Source organism: Ursus maritimus, unplaced genomic scaffold (genome assembly GCF_017311325.1).
Source record: "Ursus maritimus isolate PB19 unplaced genomic scaffold, ASM1731132v1 scaffold_11, whole genome shotgun sequence".
In the NCBI taxonomy this organism is placed as follows: domain Eukaryota; kingdom Metazoa; phylum Chordata; class Mammalia; order Carnivora; family Ursidae; genus Ursus; species Ursus maritimus.
Genome location: NW_024423453.1, coordinates 70,066,448 through 70,072,633, shown reverse-complemented (window position 1 = coordinate 70,072,633; position 6,186 = coordinate 70,066,448).

The following is a 6,186-nucleotide window of genomic DNA, read 5'->3' as shown; positions in this document are numbered from 1 at the left end:
TGCTATTATCCTGCCAGGTCTGGACTACAGCTGTAGCGGGAGGAGAGCTGAAAATGAAGATGGGGCTGAAGGTCCCGCACGTGACCTGCAATGGCACATGACGTAGAACCTACCTGCCGCCTCAGATCCAGCCCATCTCCCACCCCCTCCCACGTCCATTGGGGAGAAGGAGGCCCACGCGTGGGTGCCCCCGAACGTTTGGGGGCACCCACCCAAACCCAGGGCTGCCCAAGGACACCCCTTCTCTTCACTCTCCTTACTTGGAAACATCTGCCTATAAGTAATATAAATATTCATACACCCACAAAATTATCATGTTGGAAGGAGTTCAGAGCACTTCAGAAGTTTCTGGCCATTGGATCCTGGAAAGCTCAGGCTGCATATGAGGGAGAATGGGAATCCACCCGGGCCATCCCCAGAGGTGGCCTTTTTCATCTTCTCCCTTTGTGTTCGTGCTCATTCTATGGTTGCCTGCTCCCATTCGGGTAACCTGTGCAATCACACTCATAAGCACATTGCAAAAGCTTCTACATGCTCATAGAAATATATACAAAAATATAAAAATAGGAAGATGCACATCTTGTAACACCAATAGATGTAAGCAAGGGCAAGCATGCCAACGTGACTGTGTCTTCCAATATAACAAACACAAGTAGAAAGGGCGATTCTGTTAGGATGAAGTCCTGTGGATTGAAAAGAACGGCACCCTAAAACAACTCGCTGTGCACATATGAACATACACAGGCACCTCGAACCTGATCCTGCAGGTTCACTTCCAGACCGCCCCAATGAGCAAATACCACAATAAAGCGAGTCAAATGAATCCTTTGGTTTCCCAGTGCATACAAAAGTTATGTCTACACCACACTGTAGTCTATTAAATGTGCAATAGCATTATGTTTTTAAAAACCATGTATTAAACTAAAAAATATTGCTAAAAAATTGCTAACCATCACCTGAGCTTTCAGCGAATTGTAATCTTTTTGCTGGTGGAGGCTCTTGCCTCGATGCTGGTGGCTGCTGACTGATCGGGGGGGGAGTTGCTGAAGGTGGGGTGGCTGTGGCAATTTCTTAAAATAAGACAACAACGAAACTGGCCACATGGATGGACTCTTGCTTTCATGAACGATTTCTCTGTAGCACGCGATGCTGTGTGACGGCATTTTACTCACAGTAGAACTTCTTGCAAAACTAGAGTCAGTCCTCTCCAACCTGCCAGCTCTAGCAACTAAGCTTATGCGATGCTCTAAATCTTTTGTTAACATCTCAACAATCTTTCCAGCTCTTCCCCAGGCGTAGATTCCATCTCAAGAAACCAGTTTCTCTGCTCATCCTCAAGCAGCAACTTCCCATCTGTTAGTATGATCCAGAGATGGCGGCCATTCAGTCCCGTCTTCAGGCTCCACTTCCTGTTCTAGTTCTCTTGCCCTTTCCCCCACACTTCCTCCTCTGAAGTCTTGGACCTGCCGGAGTGCATGAAGGCTGCAATCAAATTCTTCCAAACTCCTGTTCATGTTGATATTTTGACCTCTTCCCATGAATCACGAATGTTCTTAATGGCACCTAGAATGGTGAATCCTTGCCAGAAGGTTTTCGATTTCCTTGCCCAAATCCAGAAGAACCACTATCTATGGCAGCCACAGCCTTACAAATGTATTTCTTAAATAGCAAGACTTGAAAGTCAAATGACTCCTTGATCCAGGGGCTGCAGAACGGAGGCTGTGTCAGCAGAGAACAATGGTCGTCTCGTCTTACCTCCCCATCAGAGCTTGTGCGTGACCAGGTGCAGTGCCAGGGAGCAGTCATATTTTGAAAATATTTTTTTCTGAGCGGTGGGTCTCAACAGTGGACTTAAAATATTCAGGGAACCATGCTGTAACGTGAAGTGCTGCCACGCAGGCTTTGTCGTTCCATTTACTGAGCACAGGCAGAGTGGGCTTAGCATAATTCCTCAGGGCCCTGGGATTTCCAGAACAGTCAACGAGCACTGGCTTCGACTTCAAGTCACCAGCTGAATTAGCCCCTAGCGAGAGAGTCAGCCTGTTCTTGGAAACTTTGAAGCCGGGCATTGACTTTCCGCCTCCAGCTATGAGAGTCCTGGCCGGCATCTTCTTCCGAGAGAGGCCGTTTCATCTGCACTGGAGATCTGTTGCTCAGTGTAGCCTCCTTCATCACTTATCCCAGCTGGATCTCCTGGAGAACTTGCTGCGGCGTCTGCACCAGCACTGGCTGCTTCGCCCTGCGCTCTGATGTTACAGAGACGGCTTCTTCCCTTAAACCTCACGGACCCACCTCTGCCAGCTTCGGACTTTTCTCCTGCAGCTTCCATGGCTCTCAGCCTTCGCGGAATTGAAGAGAGTCGGGGCCTTGCTCAGGGTTAGGCTTTGGCTTAACGCAATGTCGCGGCTGGTTCGATCTTCTACGCAGATGGCTCAGCCTTTCTCCACATCAGCAGTAAGGCTGTTCTGCTTTCTTATCGTTCATGTGTTCACTGGAAGGCACGTTTAACCTCCTTCAACAACTTTTCCTTTGCATTCACAACCTGGCTTTTTGTTGTGTGGCTTAGCTTTTGGCCCATCTTGGCTCTTGACTTGCCTTTCTCACTAAGCTTAATCATTTCTAGCTTTGATTTAAAGTGAAAGACATGTGACTCTTCCTTCTACTTGAATACTTAGAGGCCATTTGGGGTTATTAACGGACTAGTGGACCAGTCAGAAGACACACACCATTTATCAATTAAATTCACAATCTGATATGGGCACAATTCGTGGCACCTCAAAACAATTACAATAATAACATCAAACATCACTGATCACCCAGAACAACAGAATAATAATGAAAAGATTTGAAATATTGCGAAAATTACCAAAATGTGCTACAGAGATATGAAGTCAGCAAATGCTGTTGGAAAAATGGCACCAACAGACTTGCTCAACTCAGGGTGGCGACAAACCTTCAATTTGTAAAACATGCAATAGCTTTGAAGTGCAATAAAGTGAAACACAATAAAGTGAGGTATTCCTGTAACTATAATCCACGTAGAATCTTTCCACAATTCACTTTTCACACCCAGCGTTTTGTAAAAAGGTATTCCAAGCGCATTGAAAAAGTTCTAGAACATCCCAAGAGCTGCATGTTTTTGAAGTGGAATTTCTTCAAGTATTCACCAAGTATCTGCTCTTTCTTCCAGGCTGGTGTCCACTCATGCTTCCCCTTAAAGAAGAAAGGTAAACGAGGGAAGCTCAGATTCCTGAAAAGATTATTTCCATTCGGGGTACAGCAGAGCCTGTCCCACCTTCTTAGATGCACTTTCCAGAGCCCACCAGGTGGTTCTGGATTCTCTCCTTTGCATTTCTTTCCCCTCGCATTTCCAAGGCATCCAGTGAGGTGTTGACTGAAGCACCCCACCCCGTTTTGTTGAACCAGGACACCAGCATTTCATACAAGGTATACTGCGTGCCCAAAGCACGAGCTCTGGCCACAGGGATCTCACTGTCCCCAAGGCCCATCTGCCGTATAGGTAGCCTCCAGGAATTAAAGAACACAATGTTTGGAAAGCAATCAAAAGAACAGCCTCAGCCTAGGTTGGGGGAAAGCCACAGTGAGTTGGGAGCCACTTCAGAAAGGGCAGAGGGTGGGGAATCAGGCCTAGACCTGAGTGGAACCTGATGAGCTCCCTCTGCTGGTGAACCCACTGTTCTGCATCCCTTATCGCCTTCCCATCCCCAGAAAATCAGGTGCAACTGCCTGGGCCTCACTTGAGCCAGAGGCCCTGGGGAGAGTCAAAGTCAGCAGAGAGTCCTGCCCTAAGGCAGGGCTGATAGTCCATCTGGATAGATGGGTTATGGAGGGAGAACTCATTATGAGGTACGAGACGGAGGGTGGGTGAGACTGGGGGAAAAATAGGTCCTCCCAGGAGGGAAACTGCACTAATCACGAGAGGGAGGTCCTAGGGCTGCCCATACTTGCACCTGTGAATGAGATGTGCGTGAAATGCACTGCACACTGCCATCCACAGATACGTAAGGTGAGCACTGAAGAAAAGTATATATATTTTCTGGTTGTTGCCTTGAAAAAAACAGGTGATATTCTTTTTTTTTTGAGAGAGAGAGAGAGAGTGTGTGTGTGTGTGTGCACATGGGTGAGCAGGAAGGGTGGTGAGGGGGACGGTTAGGCAGAGGGAGGGAGAAAGAGAATCATAAGCAGGCTCCATAACCAGCATAGAGCCCAAGGGCGGTGGGAGGGGTCTCGATCTCACCACCCTGAGATCATGACCTGAGCCAAAATCAAGAATCTGACACTTAACTGACTGAGCCATCCAGGCGCCCCCGCCATTATTAATTCTAATAATATAGGGTACAAACCTAGCATATATAAAATCTTATCATTTTAACATGCAATCGAGAAACAAAAATTATCAATGGGATAGTTTATATCCCTTTTTTGTACTAAGATTTGAAATAGTTAATAGTTTACAATTATAGCTCAAATTTGGTCTAGCCAGTGGGTGCCCTACTGGTCAGCACAGCTCCTTAGGTGCCCTCAGCGAGGGTGAACATGGCCCTGAACAAAAAGGGAGGAGGGTGGAGGAGGATGAAGGAGGGAAGGACAGGGAAGGGTTAGGAGATAAAGGAGGAGAGGAGGATTTTGTTTCCAGATGGTGCAGTGACAATCAGCATAAGCCCCATCCTTCAAGTATTTGCCAAGTATCTGCTCTTTCTTCCAGGCTTTATGGGACTTAGATGAAGAATACATATCGAGAGGGAACTTTGGAAAATCTAAAGTATGGGCTTATGCACAAATGTGAGGGTACAATGATCAGTAACAATGTACCACATTGACAGCCTAAATAAGGGAATGAAGGTATCTGGTAGTTTCCATGGTGGGTGAAAAGGCATTTGGCTTAAAATTAAACAAAATTCTGATTTATAAAAAATACCTCAAAGGGGAGCCTGGGGGGCTCAGTTGGTTGAGCATCTGACTCTTGAATTCGGCTCAGGTCATGATCTCAGGGTCGAGAATCGAGCCCTGAGTGTGGCTCTGTGCTCAGTGGGGAGTCCGCTTGAGATTCTCTCTCTCCTTCTCCCTCTGCCCCTCCCCCCACTCGCATGCTGTCTCTCTCTCTCTCAAACAAACAAAATCTTTTAAAAAATACCTCAAAATAGGAAGGTGTATCCATAATAATATTTTCTATATGAAAGCAAGAGTCAACATCATTCCTAATCATGAAACATTAGAAGCCTTCCCAGTGAAATCAAATCAAGACCAGAACACCTGCTTTTCTAAGCACCTGAGCACCATTCTGTCAGTTCTGGATGAAGCAGCAATGCTTCAAACAGAAGTGAGGTAGGACCAGTGCGAGAGGGTAGAAATCATCATCATTATTGTAGATACGACTACAGATTTAAAACACCCTAAGGGGGGTACCTGGGTGGCTCAATCGGTTAAGCATCTGCTTCAGCTCAGGTCATGATCTCTGGGTCCTGGGATCGAGTCCCCACATGGGGCTCCTTGCTCAGTGGGGAGCCTGCTTCTCTCTCTCTCTTTCTCTCTCTCTCTCTCTCCCTCTGCCCCTCCCCCCTGCTCATTCTCTCTCAAATAAATAAATAAATAGAAATCTTTTAAAATAAAAAAAATAAAACATCCTCAAGTTTAAACTATAATACTTGAAAGTGAATATATGTCTTGATGAATGTTAAAAACATAGCAGAAACAACATGGAACATTCTCCAGAACAGATCACATATTAGGCCACAAAACCAGCCTCAGCAAATTAAAAAACACTGCAGTCATACTATGCACCTGGGATCAAGCCCCAAGTCGTGCTCCATGTTCAGTGTGGAGTCTGCTTGTTTGTCTCCTTCTGCTCCATCTTTTCTGACCACATCACTATGAAACTAAAAGTCATCCCCAAGAAAAAAAATCTAGAAAGACCACAAACACATGGAGGCTAAAAAACATGATACTAAACAGTGAATGAGGCAACCAGGAAATAAAAGAGGAAATAAAACATTGCATGAAAACACGAGGGTCTAAAACCTCTGGGATACAGCAAAAGTGGTTCTAAGAGGGAAGTTTAGAGCAACACAGGTCTACCTCAAGAAGCAAGAAAAATCTGGGAAGGAAAGGAAAAATAAAATAAGATAAAAACAGAGAGAGAGGCAAACCATAAGAGACTCTTAATTA